At 38.1% G+C, this 22620-nt stretch overlaps 1 protein-coding gene across 2 annotated transcripts in view; it reads left to right on the forward strand.

Moving 5' to 3' along the window:
* Window positions 1-12880: 12880 nt before the first annotated feature.
* LOC145694639 (WD repeat and SOCS box-containing protein 1-like) overlaps window positions 12881-22620 on the forward strand; it is a 63015-nt gene continuing 53275 nt past the window's right edge. Inside the window, exon 1 of one of the 2 annotated variants that reach the window (XM_081771052.1) lies at window positions 12881-13233. The gene's annotated coding sequence lies outside the window, so the exon portion shown is untranslated. Of the gene's footprint in view, window positions 13234-13298; window positions 13322-22620 lie in introns of those variants that run through there. The other variant, XM_081771053.1, reaches the window with a different exon arrangement.

The raw sequence follows: 22620 nt of genomic DNA on the forward strand, positions 1-22620 counted from the left end.
TTCTTCAAAGTATAAAAAGGTTCATTCCCTAAAACAGTAAATGCCCACAATATTGCGACACACACTCGATTTTTTTTAAAAAATAAGTTATAATGATGGAAGGCTATAATAAGTTTTTACGAAGTATTGAGTTTATGTAATGTTAATCATTGTTGCTGGCGCTGGAGGTGTTGACTTATACACATCTAATTTTAACTAATTATCTTTCATAATTATTAAATTCTAAAATTTCGTGACACTGTGGGACTGCGCGACACACCAGTTAGGAATCATGTTCTAATCATCTGATGTTCCTGCAGAGGTCAATGACCAACAACCACTAGGAAGAACCTTGCCAATGAAAAGCATGAGCAACTTATCCAAAATCTCAACGGGTGGTGCAATTCAGTTCTTCTAGTTCTTGGCGACAGAATGTCTAAGCACAGATTAGCATCTATTGTGAATTTCCTATTGGCCTTTCCTCGTCTTGATTTTTTTTTCCTAACATGTCTTCAAATCTCTCATCTCTGGGAAATACTGCAAGGAATCACTAACAGTGATCGAAGTGAGAGGGTATGTTGTGGTATGCCATACCGCCTCTGGTTTTTCGGTGAGCAAAACATACCGTCACTGGAAAGTAGATGCTAAATACTTTTAATAAATCAATTTTTGTACACAGTAATTGACGAACAGCTTATGTAGAAATAATTTCTAACTTGACAGCAGCGAAATTTTTATCTTTTTCCTAACTTTTGTTTTTAAAATGAGATGTCTTCAAAAGAAGTTCACCTAGTTTATATTTTGATGTGTAGTATTGAATTATTTCTTTCTGATTTATGTGTGTGTCTTCTTGCCTTAATGCACATAAATGTCGTGTTTTGAGCATGGGCGGATTTAGGGGTTTCTGCCGGGCGTTTGGAATACTCCTCAGTCGAGTGGGGCTCCAGGTAGGTGTTTTCCCACAGGAAATTATTAATATAAAAACTCGAGTTTTGAGCATTTTCGTGTAGGCCCTATAATTTTCTATAATACAACATACTATGTTTTTTAAAATTATATTCTTCAGAAAGTTGTTGACGGGTATCAAAGTCTCTCCTTGTCCCTCTCTCCCCGTAACTACAGAGAAATTCTTGACTATTTATCCTGTACCCATAAAAATCTAACTTAAGCAAGATATTAAGTATGTTTTACATATCTTACTTGAAATTGAAGTTTCCACGAAAACTAAGCTACAGAAGTAGTCAAAGTTTACGGTTTTTAGTGTACACCCTATAATGTACCGGTACAGTAATGCATCTTTATCAGGGGCGTCATTTAGGGGGCAGGAGGTGGAAATTGACCCCCAAGAGTTTGAGGAAGCCATATACTTTAATCGATTGTCTACTGATATACTAGTTCAAAACGTGAGTCTTATGTCAGTGTCCTCTTGCCCCCCCCTCAAGCAAAGTTTGAAATGACGCCCCTGCTCTTTATCCTTCGCAAAAGGGTACCCATGCTTCCTTTGTCTACTGATCCAATATCAGCGCTCTTTCCACGGATGCACGTACATTATCAGTAGTAATAGACTATCAGCAATTATGTCGATTACAGTTACCCATTGTAAAGGATTTTAGTTACCTAAACTGTTGCCATGTATGTCCACGCGTCAGTCCGTCCAGGAAACAAACAAACTAACAAACAAACAAAAATCTCAAGAACTACTTGTTGGATCACCATCAATGTTGGCCGGGATCTAGAAGTTTTAAAAGATAGGGATCGAATTGAAACCGGAAGAAGATAGAAGTGATGTTGAAACCGGAAGTGGTCGAAATCAATCATTTGTAGTTGTAACTTTGGTCATTATAGAACAAAACCGGTATAGCACATAGCAAGGAGCTGTTTCCTGTATTTGATTAAGAGTCTTCATCCCTGCGAAATTAAAATACCGCTAATTTTACAGTAATTATGTGATATCTTCAAATAGATAAAAGATAATTGAAATATGGAACAAGAGCGCCCTAGACAATATTATTTTGCGTGAGGTACCGTTATCACAAGTCACCTAGTGGCTTTCCGTTTTCAGCTGTTTAGAAACGCGAAAATAAATGCCGATTTTCAAAATGGCTCGAAATCGAAAGCAGATAAGTGAGTCGTGATAACGATTTCTTATGTAAAATAATATTGTCTAGGGCGCTCTTGTTCCATATTTCAATTATCTTTTATCTATTTGAAGATATCACATAATTACTGTAAAATTAGCGGTATTTTAATTTCGCCGGGATGAAGACTCTTAAGCGTCCCAAGAATACATCTCTATCATGTAACTCTCTATTAAAAACGGAAGTGGTAAAAATCCACTGAAACTGAAATTGGTTTCAACATCGATCTATTTAGAGCGAAAATATTACGAGATAAGAAGAATATATTCGTTTTTCTTTTCTTTTTTTAAAAATCGATTTAGAGTTCTAAGAATTGGTACTATCCAGTGCCGGATTTAGGAGAGGTGCAGAGATGTACGTACATTCCCCCCGCCCCCCATTCGTTGTAAATATACACTATCTAAAGTGAGAAGCTAGTAGTGAAAATAGCAACACTTTTCGAAAATTTCTGCTGTCATGTTTCCGTTTGGGCTTCAAACAATGAAATTCACAGTCATTTAAGTTATGGAACGATACTTTGGGGTCATCAGTCCTCCATTAAAAGCCTATTGAAAATACTAAAGATATGTGTAAGATTAATGCTCGGTCTTCCTAGTCGTGCGCATTGTAGGTCAAGCTTCGTTAAATTAGGAATTATGACAGTACCTGCAATTTTCATATACCAATGTTTGCTTTACATGGAGGAAAACAATCATATTTACAATGAGTTAGGGTACTCTCATAGGTATCAAACTAGAAACAGGAACCGTTTAGGATTATTTACATGTGAATATAGTAAGAAAGAAAAAAAAACCTTTTAATAGCCTATATGTCAGTTAAATTTTATAATTTTCTTCCTATATTTGTAAGAGAACTTCCATTTCTGGCTTTTAAAAAAGAAGTACACAAATTACTTATTAATAATTGTATATATAGTGTTGAAGAATTTTTTTAACTCAAAATTGATAGTTAAAATATTTGCGTCTGTTATCCAGTGATCTTTGTTTATATTATGGTATATTATGGTATGTTATATATGCAACCCTAAACATTTCAACTTCCATTTCTGACGATTGTAATACATCTGATGTTCTCAGATATTTCTGCAATAAAATTTATTATTATTATTATTAATGGGAAGTTTTACAAAATCGATAGTTTAAGTCAATTTTCTGAAAGTTTGAAGAAAAGGATTCAACAAGAACAGACACTTAGCATTTTCAGGGCATTTTCTCATTCACACCACAGATGCCTAAAGGCATTTAAAAATTTCCAGTTCAATTCAAATGTACTGGTAGTTATAGCTGCATCCTCCTCAGAAAATCCTGGATCTGACACTAGTATTATCTTCTCTGTTAACCCTCTATTCAAATTGAAATGGGCAGAAATCTACAACGTCCGGTTTCAACGTCAATCGCTATAGAGTAAAAACCGTAATAGATAGCGAGAAGCGGTTTTCTGCTATCCCAAATTTTTTTCACTTGCTAATTCAACATCTAACATTTTTGCTAAAACAGGAAATCGTAGAAGTCTGCTACCACTTCCTGTTTTGATATTAATTCATAAAAAATCACACCATATGAACCAAATTCCTTCACTTGGTATACATGTAATACTGTTACCTTTTTTCTTTTTGTATAATTTTACGTTGCAAGGTTACTACATCTTTGTAGATTAATAGAGAATTGCCTTCGTATCTGGAATAAAACTTATGATTACATGGTGAATCGAAAAATGATTCGTCTGATCTTTTTTGATGTAAAATAATCTGAAAATCTTATTTTTTCCCCTATATTATTTGAATGTGTAACTTGTCTAGGAACAAGTCGCATAGGAGCCAGTTTTCTTTACGGTTCATTAACCTCAAAATCTCTTGTCCTCGCGAAACAAGTTTGTAAGGCAACTTTTGTTTGGCTTATTCATCGTTGAGCCGGAAACTTCAGTGTCTATCCAGTTAATTCACACACACAACCCCCCCCCCCCCCACACACACACAAAAAAAAACATTTATATTTCTTCGATGCCACAGTTTTCTTAAGTGTATTGTCAATAACTTAAACGTAAAATGTTAGGTGTAATCACAATGATGGTTTCAGGCGGTGGCCAGGGATTGGGTACTTCTCTCCCTCAGGAGCTACGAAATTTCCCCCGCCGGCGGGGCATATCTTCGATTGTGCGCAACATGGGAAGTATTTTCATGTTTTTCTCGCAGTACTTTCCCCCACTTCGAACATTGAACCCATCTTTCCCGGATGACAATGTGCAAACGAATGATATAGATTTTGGCTTCGTCAAACACCGTAATGATGAGAATTATGCAAACCGGATGTAACTAACCTGCGGCTCACAAGATTTCCTAAACTAGGCCCTGCCTGAGCATAACTGAACGCAAACTTTTGATTAGAGAGGGCGACAAGCTCCTATATTTCTAATTAAGGTATTTCTGATATAGGGTCAAAGGTCAAATTTCGATTTTTTCCTTATGGGATTGCAATGGTAAATTCTGAAGGAGTCTGAAGAAAAGCGTAAGTCGAAGTGATAACAAAGAAAAAGCTGCATGGTATGATTCCATGTCGCAAGCCGACCAAATATGCGTCAATCAAGTGTCGTAGTCAGAGGTCACTCTCAGATCAAGGTCACAGGTCACCTTGAGAACCCATTTCACATGATGAGGTATGGACATTACTTTAACCCTATATCTCTTCAATCTTTAGTACAAGTAACATGTTTCTATGACGAAACAAAACTTATGTCCTACGTCTAAAGTTACACCAAATTACACCGCTTTACCTCATACCACTTTTGCACAGTGAACAAATGAAATTGACACACGAATTAATCAACCCTCTGTATATACAACAAAGTTTAACCGAAACCGGGCTATTATCATTGCAATCTTCTTTGCTTTATTACTTTTTCATCATTCATTTGTTTTTCCATTTGGACAAGGGGGAACAGGGACGAGGAATAGGAAAGTTGGAAGAAATCACAACGCTAATCTATACCAATAATTAGACCAACAATTCTTCTAATATATTTTTAAAAAAGTATGCGCAAATATCACAGAAATGGCTATATTTTTCCTTTAGGGAGGCCCGCGCGCCCCTTTATAGATCCGCCACTGGACTACGGAAATTTATATCTCCTAACTCATGCAAGAAAAAAAAGTTTGGACAGATGCAAAATATTCCATATTGACAATAAAAGGTCGTCTCATTTAATTGAAATAACACAACAAGAGTTATATCTTCGTTTCAGGGGGGTGCCCACTTTGGATCCACCACATACTAATGAAAAACATACATTTTTATGCCAATGGAGAATCTTACCCCTCTCTCCACAGCAAAATCTAAAATGGTACTGTTGCTTGGTATGGCCTTGTGTATTATATGTATTAGTTCCTTAACTAAATAGTCCCTTCCTTCGTGAGACTCGAAAATAATCCTGTACGTAGGTAGCGCTTAAGGGTCGCTACAGGCTAAGGGGGAAAAGCTTACAGTACCGTAAGACGGGGTTACTTTGCACACAGCAGCGTCATTTCAGATTTGGGTTGGGGGGGGGCAAGACCCCTTGATATAAGTAGAAATTCGTGTTTTTCATTGACTTACTACTATTCTATTAATAAAATCTATATAAATCTCAAACTCGGGGGGGGGGGCAAATGCCCCTCCCTGCCCCCTAAATGACGCCCCTGTTTGCACATCAGGGGTTACTTTGCACAAAATATGAAAAGAGTTTCACAATCCTCTGTAGTGTTGTAAGCAGACGAGACGAGACGAGACTTCAAGCTGCCTTGTCTCGTCTCGTGTCTCGTCTCGAAAAGATATGTTCGTCTCGTCTCGAAGGGTCCTGTCTCGTCTCGTCTCGTTTGTCTCGTTTTGTCTCGTAAAATGTTGTAGCATATCATACGAACGAAAGTAAAATGTAGCAGACTGCACCATGCTGATCAAGATACAACAATGTTATTACTCAGAACACAGAAGACAAGAAATGTCACGGTAGCTACACAGTGAAGCATTCACCTCTGGTGCGTGTGGTAGTCGGTTCGATCTTGGTTAGTGCCATGTGAGCTTTGTGGAGAAAAACGAGTGTGTGTGTTTTCTAGGAGTTGCCTCGTATCCTGCCACTTTCTTCATTCTACTAATTTTCTCATCATCATCCATTCAGCGTGAGCCAAAGTTGCCTAAAGGTCTTAAAAATAAATTCAAAAAAGCTCACAAGGCAAGGACAAATAGTTTACAAAATAATATTTCTCTGCTGTTAGTTGTCTGATTCTTCTCGATCCTGTCTTTTTTTTTTTCTTTAACATTCTGAAACAGAAATTTATTTCACAAGTTTGAATACACGAATATACAGTAAATTGCTCATAATTACATCGAAGACAAAGACACTTGATTTCATATATTCCAGAAAGATATACCTAGGTATATACTTTGATTTCATATATTCCAGCCTTTAGGTTTTTCAGTGTTAACTCAGACCAATCCAAAAACTACTTTCCATTTTTAGCATGTTTAGATGTGTTGCAATTATTAAAAAAAAAAAAAAAAAAAAAAAGCTTGGAACAAAATAATTTTATTGAGTAATAAAAAGTATTTAATTGAAATTTTATAGGTTACTGCACAATAAGCTCTATTTAAAGAGCCATAGTACTGGAAATTGAACGACACATCGGAGGAAAGAATGCTTGGGGGACATTCTACACCCCCATTTTACAAATCTGTCCTCATACCCACGGGATCTGTGCCCCTATATGGTGTTTGCCTCGTTTGTGTAACAAACTCATGACGGCACACCCAGATTAGCTAGTGGTGTAAAAAAATGATTTTTAGTTTGCCATTTTTAATTAAAGATGGCGACTTTTTAAAACATTTTCTTATATTGTCGTGATCTATTGGTGATCGTACAACGTACACCTTCATACCAAGCCGAGCAGTCTGCGGCGATATAGCATCGGCTCGAAGGCCCCAGGTTGAGTCCCGGAAGGGTCATGTGTAAGGATTTTAACAGCACTTGTCTTTTCGTATCAGTGTCAGAGGGCAAAATTGTGCGGGATAAGAGGATTTCAATCTGAAAAATTTGGGGAGAATATCCTCCCCAGGCTACTTTCATGGGAGTAAGAAATTAGTAAAAATATAGGATATACATTTTATAGCAGGATTCAAAATATGGTTTGGTGTCCTATTTCTTTTTTGTTAATTATGTTCTTCAGCGTTCGAATTTTGTCCGTTCTCATGATAGTTTCTGCTTTCAACGGATTTCCATGAATATTATACCAAATGTTCTTTACACTTATCAAGTACGAAAGGTTTTATGTGCCTGTAGGAAACCGTTTTTGAAGATAATTCAGGTTCTAATTTATATTATTCACTAGGAAAGGGAAGTATTCTTCTCCTCTCAACATGGAAGCAGAGGGCAATTTCACACTCTGGTCAGATCCAGCATTTCCGAGTAACAAAACAAAGACAACCTATTCACCTCCAGTGTTATCATTACTATCATAAATTTACTGAATGCAAACAATTTGAAAGGTTCGTCGACAATATCTTGGCTTTCTTTGTCCTTCGCCCGGCTTCCAAACGAACTGAATTTTACATGACTGCTGTATGTTGTAGATGCCCCTAAGCTAGCGATTAGTAAGATGGTAAAAGTATGTGTGTAAGTGTGTGTGTGCACGCGAGAGAGAGAGAGAGAGACAGAGAGAGAAAGAAAGAAAGAGAGAGAGAGAGAGAGAAGACAAAATTTTAGTTGCAGATGACGTGCTTCAACTGCCGTTTTCGGTGCATTTAGCAAAAAGAATACCGCCACGAGAGAATAAAGACCACTATAGTTTATTCTCTTCCGCCACCTCAGCCAGAACTTTCAACTACAGCTTTTGAAGAGTGTGGTCAAGGTGACCAGACGTCCCGTTTTAGCCGGGACAGTCCCTGTTCTCTAACCGTTGTCCCGTTTTTTCTGATTCTCGAACGGGACGCCTGAATGTCCCGTTTTTAAGTAAAAATGACCTAGGTGTCCCGTAATTATTATTCAAAATATAAATCGTAAATGGAAATTCTACTCTCTTCCGTACCAACCTCGTTGCCAAGATTGAGCCGTGTCTAGAACTTCTGAATTTTCAAATAAGAATTGAGTATTCGTGGTTCAAGTGCGAATTCTGAGTGTTCAACTAATTAAAAGAATTGTTGGGTAGAACTTACAATCGGGAACCATTATTTGTTGTGTGGTACACATAAAGTTAGAAACGGTGTGTTATCACTCTTATTTGTGTATTTTGTAAATTGAGAACTCTGCTGAGTCCCAAAATGCAATCTGGAAGTCAGATACCCCCCACCCCTTCCCCGTAGCCGATTCGTATACGTTCCGTTTTCGCAAAGTGAAAATTCTGGTCACCTTGATGGTCGTGGTAGTTCGGTTTCTTGAGCTTGTAAAAATCTTCCCTGTCTTTGTTTTGTTTTCATCATTCCAACCAGAAATGAAAAAAAAAAAAAAAAAATAGAGAATTCCTCAGTTTACAGCAAGGGGAATTTGGGACAAGGATGATATTCCTGGAATCTCATGTATCACGATTGTTTCATTCAATAGACAGAGGACACTTTTCTATGAAGGATTTTCAACATGTTTTCTCCCAAAGGGGATTTTCCTTTTGCAATCTATATGACAATAGGCAACTTCAGTCTTGGCCTTTCCCGCCAGCGTTTGCATTTTTGAGATACGAGACGAGATCCGAGAAATGTCTCGTCTCGTGGCAACACTAGTCCTCTGTCGGCAAAACCATGAACAAGAACAGCTAACTGTATTTTGGCTATAATAGTGGCGGTTAACATCAGTTCTAATTACCGGGAGGGTTCGTTGTTGTAGAGGCATGGAAAGCAGTCACTGTAAAGGCCGGCAAAATTTGAAAGATATCGCATACAATATTTTCCGTCAAAGTTAAGTCAGTTTCGTAGAATACTGCTGTGTATAATGGGACTTCGATGCAATAGTTGACATTGAAATGTGAAACGTTTTAAAGTCATGAAAAAGTAAAACTGGAAGCAGGCGGTTTCAGCCTCTAATCGAGGTTACTTTGCACAGGTCCAAAATACCGCTTAGATAGGAAATTATTACTACTGGAATCTCCTGCATTCTAAATTTAGGTAAATTTCCTATTTAGGTAGATGCCGGAATGAATTTCTTGTTGGAAAATAAATTATGAACAGTGGCGGATCCCAAGAGCGCCGATCCTGGGGAGCCGAAGGAGCCTGGCCCCCCAAAAGCTCATGTGGGCCCCCCAATTGTATTTATGAGTATACAATATTTGGGATAATTTGAGTGCAATTTGTCTTAAAATCTTCATATATATGCACCTTCTGCATCTGAATGCCCCCCCCCCCCGAAATTTACAGAGAAGTTGACGCCCTTGGCGGATCCAGAATAGTAGTTTGAGAGGGGCTTCACTCACAAAGGCTTCACTTATTATTATTATTATTATTATTATTATTATTATTATTATTATTATTATTATTATTATTATTATTATTATTATTATTATTATTATTATTATAAATAACTAGACTTTTGGGGGGCTTGCAGCTTATACGCATAGGAATGACTATATAGCATTAGATGTTTTGAAAAAGAAATCATGCAATTTGGGTGGACTTCAGCCTGAAAGTCCCAAACCCCGTAAATCTTCCACTAACTACGGTTGGGATGATATTCTTGGATATAAGGAATAACCAAGGTAAATCAGTTCACGGGGATTTTTTTTTTTTTTTTTTTTGTTCCTGAGTTGGCATTTGTGTGGGACATATGCTAAACTATTAGAATGTGGTTCCTGTGCCGATACCAGAAAATACTTAATTTTCTTCACAAATATTGGTAATTCATACTAACATGTAAGTATCGATATCAGTACCCTCATTCTAAAATCAATATTTATAAACTGTATGCAGTTTTGTGTAGAAAGTAAAATGTATAAACACTGAAGGGAAAACATTGCACAGAAAAGTTATATTCGTATGTTAACATACTTGTTAGTTTATATTTCAATAACTATGGTCATACTGAATGTTTACCAATGAACTTGCACGAATATTTTCGACATATATCTAGCTATTATATGTTTAAAATACAGTGTTCTAAATCATTACGTTTGTAAGTTACATGCGATTTTCTTTAAAATTCCTTAAATCGTGTGCAAAGTAACCCCGTCTTATGGTATCTAATGTGCTGATTCTTATATAGAATTTTCTGACGCTGTGTGAAGCGTTCTCCCTTATAGAATGTAGTGACATCTTTTTTTTTTTTTAACATATGTGACTTCCCTCAAGAGCCCGCCATTGACGCTATTGAAACTATTTTTGAAATCCAAAATTGTAATCTACATCAAATTGGACGTTTCAAATATAGTTTCAAATTTTGCTGTAACTAATGTAAAAATTCTATTGGGTTTTCGGTATTCCCAAGTACAATTTCCTCTTAGGGGGGTGAGCGTCCCACATTGCCCCCCCTGATGGTCGCCCTTGGTAACATACATTTAATAGCATGTATGGAATTAAAAATATAAGTTGTTCATTAATCCCAGTATCAATATAACTTCTACAAAACAGGCGTCATTATTCATTACTATGATTAATATTGTTCTCTACTTATTTATTTTTTTAAAGGCAATCCACCCAATGCTTTGTTGACTCCCTACTTTCTTGACTGGTGAGTATACCAGGGTCGATATAGGTATGCAGAGAACCGATAGGTTCTGTAGATCACGAACACGTTGATTTCAATGTCGCAAAGTGAGGTGTGTTCGAACAAGAGTCGAAAAACCGGTTGACGGTCCCGACAATTTGTTTTCACTTCTTGGGTCACCGTGCGCCACTGGAGAGGGTTCTGATGGAGATCTTTGGGTCTATCCTCATCTCTTAACTTGTGTAATTGTATGCTGCACACTACCCATGAAACCACAGAGATCCAGCAGCATCCGCACAAGAATGAAGAAGAGAATCGGCCCAGAAGCACGTATTGTTTACTTGTGGGGTGCGTATCTCCGGTGATCGACGGGCATTGTGGATATGGGGAGAACGGGAAGGCACGCTAGTTTCCGAATATGCAAATCCCGGTGTCACATTGCAGTTATTCCAATGGCGGAGCTCAAAACTGGCAGACCCTGCTGATCGCTCTCGGCTATTTCGACCCATGTGTCAGATGAACTTGGTTTGTTCTAGTTGGAACCCATTCTTGGGCTTAGTTGTGACATTCGACAGGCTAGTAGCTAGGAGTGTGTTATAGGGGAAGCACAGTTCAATTTGTTCCCTTATACACATACACACGTACACACACACACACACACACACACACACACACACACACACACACACACACACACACACACACACACACATATATATACACACACACACACAAAGCAAGCTCAGCTGACTCGTGGATCAAAATAGCCGAGAGTGATCAGCAGTCTCTGCCTGCTTTGGGTCCTGGTACTGGAACAACTTCAACTGCGACGTCGCGGTTTGCATATTCGGAAACTAACGCGTTTGCATATTCGGAGAACGTGCACATACGTTCTCCCCATACCCACATTGCCCGAGAGATAGGTCGGTCACCGGAGATACGCGCCCCCATAAGTAGGCCTAAACAATACGTGCTTCTGGGGTGGTTCTCGTCACTTTTTGAGAGGATTCTGCTGAATCTCTGTGGTTTCATGGGTAACGTGCGGTATAAAATTACACAAGTCAAGAGATGAGGATAGACCCAAAGATCTCCAGCGGAAGTCTCTTCAGTGGCGCACGGTGAACCGAGAAGTGACTACAACATTCTCGGAACCGTCGATCTGTTTTTCGACTCCTGTTCGAAGACACTTCACTTTGCGACATCGAAACCAAAGTATTCGTGATCTACAGAACCTATCGGTTCTCTACATACCCATATCGACCCTGGTACTCACCAGTCAAGAAAGTAAGGAATCACTAAAGATGCCCTTTGTTATTAAATAATCTGATCATACAATCTTCCAGACATAATTTTAAGATGTTCATGAGCAAGGAATGAAGTCTCTTCTTACATCTTCGTTATTTAAGAGTACAAAGGGCTGGTACCTACTTGTGTTGCTCTTGTCAATTTACTTAATAAAATATGAAATACGATATTTTAACTGAAAAAGATAGTATCCTATTAGTTATAAAACCCTTCTCAAACAAAGTGTTAGCATCAATCAGGGAAACCAACATTGATATACAAATATTCAGATTATGTCCTGCCCCCCACTTTTAACGCCCAATCGCCGTCACTGTCCGTAAGGTCTTGTATTTATTGCGTTCTGTGTACGAAACCGACAACATTTGCAAATTGCATCTTTGTAAGCCATATTATGGAGCAAAATTTTTGAGTGTGTTCTATTGTGATGTTATTATGCCCTATTATGCAGTCTGGAAAATGTAAGCGCTTCATATACATTGTCACGGCTCTACAAAAATATACTTCAGAAGGAAAGAAAAAAAGAGTCTATATTTAGAACGAAGATAAACCCAGGCGCGACAGTAGTACCAGTGCTTACAATTTCTTGGAGAATATTTATGATCAGTGACAAGAAAAATGACGATACACGGTTGAAAAATAATTTAACTTTTACAATTCATTGTAATGGGTCAAGTGTTTGTATTGCTTTTGTATGGTGCAATTGCATTTAGCGCAGTTAACAAATTTAGAGCTTAGGCGACACGAAAATGCAAACGATGAGAAAAATCAATAAACAACGGTCTTGACTCAGCTTTCAATATCCTCGCTTGGCAACAGTCCAGCGAGGCAAGGAGCAGCCGACTTCGAGCACAGCCGCTTTAGTCAATAGAGGTCAAGACTGAATTGAACAAGCTTGAGATATCGCTTCTCATCTTGCAGTCTCGTTGCGTGCGTGGACTGCAATTTTTGTTCCGAACGCGAAGTGAGAAAGTCCATAGATCACTTTGGAGTTGTGGAAGTAGGAGGTTAACACAGCATTTTGTAGTCGTCAACTCACAATTCACAGAAACTCGTTGTGAAGTGGTTGCGCGTGTGAGGTGGTGGTGTGCCCCACCCGTAGTTGGTTCATTTTATAAAGTGAAGTCTACGGGTCTTTGGCGTAGAGTTCAACGATTCGTCGGTGAAGGTGGGTGTGTTTTGTTTGACAACATTGAAGTACGGTATGACAACAATGTTATGGTGGAATGCGGTAGTGTAAGCTTTGACGCATTGCTGTCAGTGTTTTGATAATCTGTGTATTTAGATTTCTTTAGAATGTAGTCAGTTTGATTTTCGTAATATTTATTCAACAGTTTTGTTATTGCCTTAAACATGTAACCTAGATTCATGTATAATTTACATAGCGTAAGCGTAGGTGTACGTCACATTTCAGAAATATATCTTTGCTTGTGCATAATTTAAATAAATACTAAAAATTAGAAAATCGAGAGAGAAGCATCAATCGCTGGAACTTTTTTTCTTTAATGATACGGTATTCTGGTAAGCCTACGTTCGAGGTCTCACGTAGGCGTTTCCATACAGTACAGGAGTTTCATCATGTGTTAAATTAGAATGCGTTTTTTTTTTTTTTTATCCAGCGTATTTCAGACAGACTAGGTGAAGGGTGGATTTATCGGAAATTCAAACCAAATGTACTCTTGACGGGAATTTCGTATAATGTCTAGAAATAAGTAGTGAAGCTAGTATGGCCACAATAGATTTATATATACACATTTTGTGGACCGGGCCTCAGTATGTGATCCTTATATAAACAGTGTGTGTTAAACTCAAACTTCCACACAGTTCATGGTCTTCTTTACCTAATAGCTAGCATGTACTGTCTCCTGGGTTCGACAACATTCGAATTTGAGCACATTAAGGTGGTTTAGACTCCATCTAAAATTATAGGTTCACGCCACATAAACTTGAATCTCTGAACCCCAGCGGGAGCTCATGTGGTTCGGATTCCACGTTAATCAGTAGGTCCCGTCTCATATGGCCTCGTTGCTGAAAGGAACGTTAAACTCAAAATCAACTCAACTCATTGGAGCTGTGAAGAGGCTAAACTTCAACAACTGACAGACATTGGCATCCTAGTAACTGTTATTACTTATGCTTGCCTCTCATGCTTGGGGTCCTTAGTTCGATCCCAGCTTCGTTAAGAGGACTGTGGTGGACAAATACCGTGTGCATGTGTTTTCTCGGGTGGTTATAGTTAAGGAGCCGTACTTCCCATTTAGGGAAGGACGACAAACGCCATACTTTCAGGAATTATTCATTGACTATCTAGGATGTTAAAAAGTAGGTAATAGACTGAGTTCTTGCCCTTGTTTTTAGGGTGTTTAGGTAGTGCAACAGTAAGATGTATCCTCGTGCACGGGAGATGAGAAGTAGCTGTTCTTAACTATTACCTCTCGGGTTCTTCTGTTTCCTCCCACTTCCTTCATGACCCCATTTCATTATAATTATCCAGTCTCCCTTAGCCTCTGTGCATAATCGTGGAACGTTAAGCTAAAAGGTTATCCAGTGACTAGGTCCTCCAGACTTCTTTTTAGCCAAAACAGTCCAGGATTTACATGATGTGTCCCTCCATACCGAAAATGTTTTCAATTTAATTCGTTCGATATTTAACTCTACAACACTAAACTACCCAGAAGTTACGTTATTACTAAACGTTCATAAACTACTACTAAAAATATTTGGCAAAAGTGCACTTTGAGCAAAACATTCATAGCAACCAATACCAAAACGAGCCCCGGGGGACTACTAACCCCCTTCGCTCGCTCAGCTATATTTTGTGAAGTAAGTAAAGGTGGAAATATTATATTTACAAGATTGGGGGAGAAACAAAAAGGTACCCAAAATCACTTGTTCTGCTCAAAATGCACTCTTACCAAATATTTTATTGCTTTGTGATGTATATTTATTTTGAGTAAACATGCAATTAAATTATAGGAACAGTTAACAGAAATCTTTTTGTGCTAATAAGTAGAAAAAAAACTATAGTAGAAAGGTAAGTAGAAAAAAAATCATAGGTAAAACTTTATAGTTACAATGCAGGAATTTCTCAACGATTGAAGTTTTCTTAATCACTTTCATAGCACGGGAAAATATGTAAAAACAAATAATGAATACGACAGGTGCTAATCGTCAAATTTGCAAATGTTTAGTGTTTTAGGGTTTTTATTAGACAATGATACTCAATCGATGCAAATAATTCATTCTGTCACTCTTGGTGGGTGTTGAATTATTATTGAATTAATTCTAATCTTTCAGAATATAATGGTGCGTGACTATGAATATGCTGTAAATATTCATAGGATGTCGCAGTTTACCAGTGACTAATCTTACGTGAATACCGAGTCACAGGAAACAGAATAAGCCATGCAGGAAGTCGATGAGTAACATCTCGGTCTACTAGGAATGCAATATTTCTCCACTGGAAATACAGGTCGCGGGTACAAACAAACAAAAATTGAGAGCAGAATTTTAAACGTAAATGCGGGGGACAGGGTCACTCAGTGATAGAACGCTTACCTCTGATGCGTAGGTTCCTGGTTCAATCCCCTACCAAGTAAGCTTGTGACGGGCAACATTGTGTCCGTGCGTTTTTCGCGGGGTACTCACGTTCCCTCCCTCATTTTCATTCCACCAATTCTTTCATTGCCTTCATCCACTTGCCTTAATCATGGTCTTTCTTAGTCTAAAGTGTATAATTGTGGAACGTTAAACAAACAAACAAAAAAAATTTCATTTTTAAAATATAAATGCGATATATAACTTTTTTTGTAACAACACGCTTAATTTTCATTTAATAGCGACGTCATAAACTTAAGATCAAGCGAAGTAGCACAAAGCGACGTCATAAACTTAAGATCAAGCGAAGTAGCACAAGTGGCAGAGCGTTGGCTTCGTATTCGGTCATGGGTTCGATTCCCGCTGCCGACCATCCTGGGCGCGGTTGCTCAGTGGTAGAGCGTTCACCCCTGGTGCTTGGGGTCCCGGGTTCGATTCCAGCCCCCGCCAAGTGAACCTTGTGGTGGACAAACACGGTGTGCATGGGTTTTCTCGGGATTCTTCCGTTTCCTCCTACTTTCTTCATTCCACCATTTCATTCATTAGTCATCATCACCGTCTCCTTTAGCCTAACCGGCATAACCGTGGGACATAAAACTCAAAGGTTTCTTCCTGACGGGTTTTCCTCAGTCCTGCCACGCAAATGCCGAGATGGTACCTACTAAACAGGCCCTGGTAGATACCTTCCCAAATGCTTTCCATTGTTGTTATTGTTGTCTGAGCTGTATCTGGTGATTATTAAATAAATAAGTAAGATGTTTAACTCCGGTCTTCATCAGTGTATTTCATTCGCTGACTTGTCATTTCTCATCAGCTGTTTGTCTTGCAACATATAGTTATGAAATTCACTGGAAGTCACGTCCAATGTCACTAGGCGTAAAAACTTTGACATGGATTGCACTGTTACTAGGTCAAGTTTCTCTCCTTACCCTGCTGTTCATTCATCAATGCCCGTCTCCTTTTAGCCTAACCGGCATAACCGTGGGACGTAAAACTCAAAAATTTCATTTCATTTTCATTCATCAATGAAAATATACGTTCCATATCAGAATTATGTGCTGAGATACTGAGTTTTAGGCAACTGTCATTGCTATCGTAAGGAATTACTCTCTCGTTCATCCGAAAAAGAGTCGATCAGAAAATCGCGAGAAGCAGTGCTGTTTCGCGGAAAATCAGCGCCCGGGTCGAAAGTATACGACGGCGTTCCTGTACATATGTGTGAGGTCGACAGACCAGCCACGAAGCGCCACCATGGTTGGCGCCAAGCGTGGTAAAATTTTCAAAAATAAACTATGTTTTTCCTTGATTTTGAGCACCTTTTATTACCTTTTTTTCTTCTATTTTATATTAGTATTTTCTTCACGAATTTTGCGCTCCCTTACTTCGGCGCCAAAGGCCGTCGACCCGCTTGCCCCCTCCCCCTCCCTTATAGCATGGCACTTGCGAGGAGCACATCGCCATCAGAGAGTTATATTTCAATTCTTTCATGAAGGCGTGAAGCATAATGAGAATACCATCTTTTTTTATAGCTTAAAAGATTGAACCACCGGTACGAGTAAAGAAATACAGGACAATCCTCTATATACAGGGCGTTTGGCAACACCACTCATTACGTGTTGTTCTTATACATAGATGTTTCAATTTGCATTCTAATTCGAGGAAATTATCAAAGAATAAGGTATCAAATTTGCTGAGTGAAATAGATAAGTATAAGGAGGCCGCCACACCAGCTTAGTGGTTGAGTGCTTATCAATGGTGTATGAGATCCCTTGTTCGGTCGCAATTCACACCAAGTTTTTCTTTGTGGTGAACATTGGCGGTGTGCGTTGGTTTTCTCAAGGGTCTTCCGTTTCCTCCCACTTTCTTCATTCTATCATTTCGTTCATTATCGTCATCTCCTCTCTCTCAGCCTCGGCACATAATCATAGGAAAAAAAAAACTAAATAACTGTAACGAAATTCCATCGTAATTGCGAGGTGGTTGGGGGATACAGTGACTCATGGATAATGCCGTCTCATTTTAGGTGCGAAGGGAGACTGGTTTGATTCTAAGGCTTCTGAATTCGTGTTAATAATCATTCACTTTATCTACAGGGCATAATCATAGAACAGTGATTCTCAACCTTATTCTTATCAACACCCCCATTTTATCACATCCTCTTGCCAGCGACCCCCTTATAATTTCTGGTTTGTATCAAGCTTGTATGGCATTTTTAATATACCTATTGCGGAGATCTGACGATATCCATCTATTTCTATAATAGTAGAATCCATTTCTTGTATATAGTGGATATCGTAACTTCCCTAAAAGCGAATAAATTAAAACTAAATTTGGTCAGTTCATTTCACCTATATCGAACGTGATCCATCATACGGTTTCAAAATGGAGGCCGTTTGAAAATATTAGAACTTCTTAACTCCCTTAATTTTGGGTCATATAATAAAAAATAACTTGATTTCTAGTTTTGGCTTTAAAAACGTAGACAGTTGTTAAAAAAGGTATTGAGTATGTTAAATGACTTGATAATGTGCGTCACGAAGATTGAACCGTACAATGGGGCACTAGTGAAATCGCACTATGCTCTTGTATTCTTATTTTTCATTGTATTTTCTTTCTTTACATTAGCTTTCAATTTTCATTCTATTTCAATATGCAGGTTTTGTTGCATTTCTATTTTTCTGGTATTTCAATAAGCAGTTCTCATTATATGCATATCGTACCTCTTTTATTTAAATTGACTTTTAAACAACTCTGCACCTGTTGAAAATGTTTAGTAGATCTATTTTTTGTTCATGTATAAAAGTAAAAATATTCCTAACAACAAAATTCAAAATGATATTTAAAAACATTTTCCGGTATTAGATTCTAATTATATTTATCTCTTCCGCTTATCTTCGCAACCCCCTGGTTGAAAAACCCTGCCATAGAACATAAGACTAGAAATTTCAGTTCATTTTCAATACCAGTATGCGGTGTGGGGAATTATTTTATTCTGTGTTCGACCATTTCTGGTTTTCAAATGCCGTGCAACGACCTCTAAACGATAAGAAACTTTGAGTTTAACGTTCAATAGCGAGGCTATATGAGACGTGGACCTACTGATTAACGTGAAATCCAAAGCACATGAGCTCCCGCCGGGAATCGAACCCGGGTCTCCTACGCCAAAGACGCGCACGCTAACCGCTTAGCCACGAAGGAGTCCACGAGAAGAAAGGTATTGTAGTTAGCTATCCGCACACTTGCCGCGTGTAACCTTGAAATGTAATTAAGTGTTGAGTTTAGTGCACGATATGTATACCCTGTAGGCTAAATTTAAATATTAGCTTATTTAATTTTACATCAAAGATTGTGCTGTAAGGAAAGGGGGAGGGAGGAAGACTGGATTCCGGAAGGAAGAAGTAAATAGAGAGTGACACCACAGTCTTGAGTTTTGTTCTTATCGTAGCCACTGGTTTCTGTTCGTCCGCTATTCCTGCATACGTTTTTTTTTTCCTATTTTATTTATTTTTGAAATTAGTGTCTTGGTTGTGCTTTTCACATTCTCAAAAAGTAGACATAACTAATCTCATCCATATTTTCTACCTGTACCATATTATTCTTCTAATAATGGGAAAAGCAGCATGTATTGTCTGTCTGTTGACAGGTATCAGTAAGATAGCAAGAACTTTTTAAGTATATACATACGGATTCACTTCCCAAAAGTAGATTCCAGTTTCCACCGTCTATTTTAACCGAAAATTGTAGAATTATATGTCTGGTTTCGGCACTGAACACCGAAAAACAAAAGTGGTGGTAGATTCTGAGAAGCGGCTTTTAGATGGATTCAGCTTCTCAGGAATAAATGGTAATTAAGACAATTACAGTAGTTTATCTTAGCGTATTTGAGTGTGTTATATGCCTGTCAAATATAGAAGTATATGGAGCAGAAAATGAACATTACATGAAAGCGATGAGAAAAAGAGTACAAGCCTTCGAAATGTAGGTGTGGAGAAGAATGGAGAGAATTAGCTGTATCAAAGGAAAACGAATAAGATATTAAAATATTAGAGACGAAGAAACCAATTTGAACAGAGGAGGAGAAACTGTTTGGGGCATTGGCTGAAAAGGAACTGCATCATGAAAGACGTGTTAGAGGGTATGGTGGCAGGAAAAAGAGGGAGGAAGCGAAAGAGGTTGCAGTTAATGGACGGTATTAAGACAGAAAAATATGATAATTATGATGATGGTATCATTTCGATGTCTTGAATATCTGCTGAAATCTACTTTCGGACCACACGTCTCATTTAGTAACTTGGCCCGGAAGATGTCATCAGTTAATTAAGACATCGATATGATAGGCAAATAATAAACATCCAATAAGCTAAGGTAAAGTACTGTAATTTTCTTCTTTACATACGAACATGAAAACCTTAATATAGTATTCTCAAGAATAGTTTCCATCTCCGCACGTATGTCTCCTTATTAAAACCGGAAGTGGTACATATTTACAAGTTTTGGTTTCAATAAAGGTGCCCACTCGAAAAAAAAGTGGTAACACATAGCAAGAAAGTGTTTATATATTCGGCGCTGCTAGAGTCTCCGCTCATACCTTGCACTGAAACACTTCTGCCGTTTTTAATGTTGATCCCCTAGATAGAAAACGGTAATAACTAGCTAGAAACTTCATATATTGATTCAGAATTCGAAAAATAGGTTCCATCTCCACCCATATTTCTCTACCTAACCCAGAAGTACTAAGTATCTGCTACCACTTTCCGATTTTAACATTATTGATCTCCATAGAGCAAAAAAACTGTAAATAATAAAAAGGTACTTTTCTTTTAAAATATGAATTCAGCAAGCCAGAGTAGATTCTGACTCAGTCCTTGTCGTACTATTGAAGACGAAAATGTTGGAAATTATTACCACTTCCGGTTTCGGGATTGGATCCCATAGAACAAATACAGCTAGAGATAGCAAGATTTTTTTGCTAGATTGATTCAAGTCCTAAGATTTTTTTTTCTTAACGTACCACGGGTATGCACCTAGGTTAAGGAGAACGGTGACGATGCACTGGGTGTAATCGTGGGGGAAAAAAAAAGGAAACACGAGAATCCGTGAAAAACCGCATCCACTATGTTCGCTGGAATCGAACCAAGAACTCCATACGCTAGAGGTGAGCAATTACCACTGAGCCATTTAAACCAAAAATGTTAGAAACTGCAACCACTCTCGATTTCAATAATCTCCAATTGAGTTGAGTTCTATCTTCTCTTCAGATTTTCTAACTTACTTACTATAGTTAGACTTCTGATACTTATCCTCCAGTTTGTATTGTGTAATTCATGGAGCTGACTGCTTGTACAGTATGGGACTCTGAGTTTATCGCTCTATCTATTTCGAGTAATTCAGTTCTAACAATCAACATTCCGTTGCTGGGTGTTCTTGAGAGAGTTACATTAGTGGTTTTCCGTTCCTTTCACCAATTAGGAATGCACTTTTCACCGATACTTGACTGGTTTTCGCTGTTGTCCTTTGTTGTCCTACCACAGGCATACCTAGACATTTCCTGTATACTAGGGCTTCCTTGTGAGGACCGCTGCAGATACCAAAGCGTCATTGCCCAGGACTCGCTCCTAGAGGCATGTGCGGTGTCTTAAAACACTCAAGCTCCTCTGTAAATAAACTAATGAGCGTATGTATGGTATTGATGTTATTAAAACACCTAAGAGTGGCTTGGAGTATACTTCTGGTGAATATTTTGATAGAGCTTTTTTCTGTTTTTTATGTTGGGACTATGACGAGAAACATAACAGTATTGTCATTTAAATATAAAGGTGATTTTAATCTCCCTGGTCGCAATATTGTCGGTACAGGGGAACTCGGGTTCGTTTCCCAATAGTTCTGATCCCACGTTGCACTGTAGGTCTACGTCTCATATAGTCCTCCTGCTGAAACAGACGCTAAACTCAAATTCAACCAACCATGAAGGAAATATCCTGTGTTACGCGTAAAACATGTTTCATTCTTCGTTCTATAGAGATAAAACTGCAACCAAACCAAAACTTATTGCCGCAAATAGAAAAATAATCTAATTCACATATTTTGTAAACTTAGGTTGCGTTTGAAAGAGGTATTATCTTGCTCTTAACATAGAGTAATGAAGAGAAATTCCCTTCTTTCTTCTCCCATCATTACGGTACTTTGAGCTTATCGTTAGTCTGCTTAATTACAAAAGTGAGGGGAGAGAAAGAAAATAACCCATCCTTTAATATGGAGGTTCGGTCCCAATTCCTTATTTTTATCTTTCTTTCTTTCTTGAGGGAAGAGTGGGGAAAATACGGTATTAGGGTTTTTTCTTCTTTGATATTCATTAAATATTCACCACGGTCCAACTTCATTTTACACCATTAGCGTTATTTAAAATCAAGCTTCTCTATTAGCTAAAGATTAGTGTGCGTGAATTTAGTATTCGTGGTCCAGAGTTACATTCAAGATGAATGAGAATTTTGTTGTTGTTGTTGAGCCAGTATCTAAGGCAATAGAAAAGCCATTGCGATAAATTGCAATCGAATTCTGGTCGAGAATCCAGGCATGATGATGTTGAGCCCAGGTGCGATGACCACGTATCATCCAGTTAAAGATGCATCATTTAGATCAGCCATATGCAAGCTGGAACAGCTGTTCTAGATGGTGGACCAATCATAAAGAACTTATTGCTGTGAAGGACCGTACGAGACAATGTACAGTATAACATTTTTACAAGAACTGAATAGCCATATCTTGGAGAAACTTGTTCATCGTACAGTAACACCACAGGGACAGGAAACTGCCATAACGGTAATAAAATATTTACTTCCTGAAGAAATGCAGAAAAATCTGTTTACTTACTATTTTAGTGGGATAATTGACCCTTTATGTTTTGAACTACTCTCTCAATGTTCGGGGGTAAATTGGATGTTCCAACGTAAAGAATATC

Source organism: Thermobia domestica, chromosome 9, assembly GCF_964235325.1.
Source record: "Thermobia domestica chromosome 9, izTheDome1.hap1.1, whole genome shotgun sequence".
NCBI classification, from domain to species: Eukaryota; Metazoa; Arthropoda; class Insecta; order Zygentoma; family Lepismatidae; genus Thermobia; species Thermobia domestica.